The sequence below is a fragment of the Cajanus cajan genome, chromosome 3 (assembly GCF_000230855.2).
Source record: "Cajanus cajan strain Asha chromosome 3, NIPB_CcT2T_4, whole genome shotgun sequence".
NCBI lineage: Eukaryota > Viridiplantae > Streptophyta > Magnoliopsida > Fabales > Fabaceae > Cajanus > Cajanus cajan.
In genome coordinates, this window is record NC_138519.1 from 54,878,371 (window position 1) to 54,882,727 (window position 4,357).

Sequence of the window (4,357 nt, forward strand, 5' to 3'; positions counted from 1 at the left end):
ATCTTTTACTGACATTTCACACATTAGCCATTGTATGGAGTGCGCTAAAATATTTACCGGCAATTATTCTATATGCTGGTAAAGACCCTCATAATGGTCAGGAAAAGTGTATAACTTTTTGTGTCATTTATTACTGACATTTAAAATTATCGCTAAAAGTTTAAGAAAAGATTTATAATACTCTTTAATTATCTTATTTTTAGTCTATGTAGGACTTGTAAGATGAGTACAAATACTCTTTAGTTACCTTATTTCTAATTAAGGTAATCTTCTAAGTATATATTCTTTAATTTTTTTTCATTATCTTATCTCTTAAATACCAACTTAGAATAGTAAGTTATAAGCCTAACTCAACCTTATAAAACATACTTGTAAGGTGAGAGTTATCATTCACTTATATACTCTTTAATTATTTTATTTCCAATTGATGTGAGACTCAAGTTTTTTCTAACAAATAATTGTCGCTAATAGTAAATTTTGATGTGATGTAAATATATTTTTAGTAGTCATTATATAATAGTCATTAATATTTTTATTAAATAATAAAATAGAGGTAATTAATTTATTGTCATTAAACACTACAAAAAAAATAACATGTGCCTACAGACACTTTTACCTATAGACCTGAATTAGTGTAGGTAAAACTAAAAAAAAAATTTTACCTACAAATGTTTAATGTAGGTATAACTCAAAAATCTATACTCGCTTTTGTTTGGTGTAGGCAAAACTCAATACAACTTAAAGTTCTTTTACCAACAAATTGTCAATGTAGGTAAAAGCCTTCAAAGACTTATGCCTACTACTATTTTAGGTAGGTAAAAAATTTACAAAATTTATACCTACAGTTATTTAATATAAATAAAAATCCATGTAAAACAAATAAATAATTATATATAAGACTAATTAATTTCATAGAACACCAATATCAATATAAAATATATAATTAAAAATTGGAATTAAATAATTAAGGTTTATTTCGACAAGGTACTTTATTTCGACCTGCACTACACCCACACGAAGTTAGCCATCTTGCAACATATCCTTTATTTCCGATACCCCATAAATAATACCAACCCGAAATGTATTTCTTTCACCATTTTTTGTAAGGTAGGAAACTTTTGATCACCCCTAATCGCAACCCAAATGTAATTCTGAAATAGTTTTTAGAATGTTAAAATTTAATTCAAAAACCTAATTTCTAGAAAGAAGTATTTACGACAAAAAGAAATTAAATAAAAAAATACAAAGGAAGTGTACAAAATAAAAGAAGTAATAGACCTGGGCCATGTATGGTGAGGCCCATCATCAGAGCCGCCCAACTCAACCCCAAAAGCCACAAAATCCAGTTCTCTTCATAGGTCTCCGTTTTGAATTACTCCGCACCCATTCCTCGCTCGTGTCCGTTCTGAATCATGTCTCCGTTCTAAGTATCGAATCATGTCTCCGTTCACAGGTTTCTTCATCATGAATTTGCATATCTCCTACAGCTTATTTTTTTCTTCTAATCTAGGTTTTTGGTTCATATAATCCCAAGTCCTCTACTTCATTGCGCTTTACTTTCGAATTTTATCTCGTACTCTTTTTCTTCTTGATTCTAATGTAGGATTTGTTTATTGGCACTGAGTTTGCTAACAGATGTCGAAGAAGCACTCACGGATCTCGTATTCGAATGTTCACCAGTTTGTCAATAGGTATTTTATAGAATTTTATCTCGTACTCTTTTTTTAATTCCTGGTTGAAGATTTTTACATTTTTTCCTGGAATCTGATTGTTTTATTGGTTTTTGAAATCTTGGTTCTGAATATAGGTTGATATGAGAAGGCAGAGGAAGAAACAGGTGTGTAATATATTTGCTCTTTTTTTGACAAGTTAATTTGCATTTTCTTGTATATTTGATCTTGTATACTTGAATCTGTCATGTAATGACATGTCTTCATATTCCATTATAGTTTTATTTTTAATAAATGTGGATTTAATTTATAGACAAAAGCTCAAACTTGAGATTAAAAATGAAAAATGTAGGAAATTCCAGCTTAATGATGTTATCAAACATCAAGCCCTGATAAAACCTGGTTTAAATTTACTTAAAATAGTGTCTAAATGTTTGAAATCTCGCTGTTATATATCTAGCTGTTTCATTCCCTAAAGTCATATGCGGAAAATAGCAAAGAAAAGATTTCGTGTTGAAAAGGAAGATTGAAATAACATTTTGGTCCACAAAAGATTTTGCTGTAACAAACGAAAATATTCAATTGTTTTGTTCTTGTCGACAACTTTTTTAACTTTTTTACTATGTATGTTCACAAAACATTCTTTGATTAAACGTCACGTCAAGGATGGTTAGCTACTAGGTTTGGATCTTGGGAGGAATTATTGCTGAGCTAAGTAATTTGCTCCAATTTCTCGAGTGGAAATTCAACTTTATTGGACTCAATGTTTTTCCATCCATTTCTAACAGGAATCTAATGACTGTTTATGCATGTGTTTTTTTTTTTTTTTTTCTGTTTTTGTTACTACGTATGAATTCGAATTAACACATGCATCATTCTTAAACCAGTGTTTACATGCACTTAGATTTTTTATTTGACCTTCTATCGTAGGTGACCCACCAATTGTGGATGCCTTTTTATGCTGAATCAGTGGCATGAACCCTCGATTCCTGGGAGGTTATTAAAAGTTGATCATTTTATGTTGTTTAACATTTTATTTTATTTTTTATAATTTTATTATCGTTTTACATAGGGTGGACAAAATTAACTGTATTGATCTGAACTGTCAATTAACTGTACTATATTGGACTAAAAAAATTAAACTGATTTAATTAAAAATTAAATCGAACCATTTTATAGATTAATTTTAAAAAACTGAACCTCTAAAAGTGCAGTTCAATGCACTGTTAAACTATCTTAAAAATAACTTAAGTTCTTTAATTTTTTACTGTGCTCCCTTTTCTAACCATTTCTTTTTCTGCGCCGCTCAATAGTTGGACTTTTATAGTTAAACATACCCAGCTTCAATTTCTTCTTCATCCTCATCAACACTCAACTTAACAGGGGGTGGCACCAGCTTTGACTTTTGTTTCAAACTGAAAGCTAGCTTGCCACCAGAACCACCCTTGTCCATTAGCTAACAACCAAATAATGCAGTTTACAGCAATTCACTGTTTGACAAGCAAGCTTTAAAGCCTTTTAGATGTGAAGATCATATGTTTTCACGTGTTCATTGATCTGAAGAACTGGCACAAAAACAAATCAGTGAAAGATGAGTGTGTGAAAGAAGCAAATCTTAACTGTATAATTGAAGTGGACAGCTAAGATTAAAATTAATTAAATCAACCTTGACCATCCGTATATAATTGTTTGCCAAAATTTACTCTTCTCACCTCTCTAGCTCTCAGTGTATATCATAACTTATCTCTTTAATGTTATGGTGTAAATTATTCAATCTGTATATAAAAAATAGTGACCATCTTGCTATGTGTTATATACTGTTCTATCATTTTTTAGGCTGGCCGCTATGTGCTATTATATGCTATTATCATTTTTAAGGCTCCCGAGGCTTTATATCTAATATTATGATGAAATATTATTGTCCATATTTAACCTGCTGTGAATTGTGATTATATGTTGAATTGAACAGATTTTTAGCACTTTCTTGCACTTGGAGTATGGAGGTCCTGGTACACTCTTGGTCCTTTTGTTGACATGGCTGATGCCATAAATGAACGAGGATTGTCTGGTGGGCCACAAAGCTGCAAAAGTGGCATTTTTCATATTTTTTTTTAGGATTGGTGAAGGATTTACATGCAGTGGATCAACATAGATAGAAATACTTACAGAATGACATTTATCAATGCAATATGTTTTCCTTTTTTATTTCTAATTAGCAACTTTAGCATCATGAATTTGTCATTCTTTTTAACATAGTTTGGATACTTATATGTCTAGTTCTATGAACAATGATACTTGAAATATAATACATACATGATGTTTAGAATAACATGATAACAATTACTGGTTGTTGACACTGATATAGAATCTCCATATTAGACTAGTATGTGAATAAGTCATCTACTTATCCTTTCCTTTTTTTTTATTTTTATGTTTTGTATATATAGTTTTTATTATTTAATGAAATTAGAACAAAATATTAAATTAAATATATCAGTTAATGAAATTTGAATTTTTTTTTATACTTTAATGTCATTTTTTGTATACAAGATAATAATAAAATTTGAACTACACTTCATATAGAGTACACATATTCTCTATAAGAGATATTATATATATATATATATATATATATATTTATTTATAGGTACAATAATAATAATAATAATAATAATAAATAAAATAAA

The 4,357-nt window shown here is 29.2% G+C and overlaps 1 long non-coding RNA gene across 1 annotated transcript; it reads left to right on the top strand.

The window, feature by feature from the left end:
- The first annotated feature begins 1,353 nt into the window (after positions 1 to 1,353).
- Positions 1,354 to 3,752, top strand: LOC114915369 (uncharacterized). Its single transcript, XR_014432485.1, has 5 exons — positions 1,354 to 1,453; positions 1,636 to 1,691; positions 1,808 to 1,837; positions 2,601 to 2,666; positions 3,640 to 3,752. It is a non-coding gene; the product is annotated as an uncharacterized LOC114915369 (long non-coding RNA).
- Positions 3,753 to 4,357: the final 605 nt, after the last annotated feature.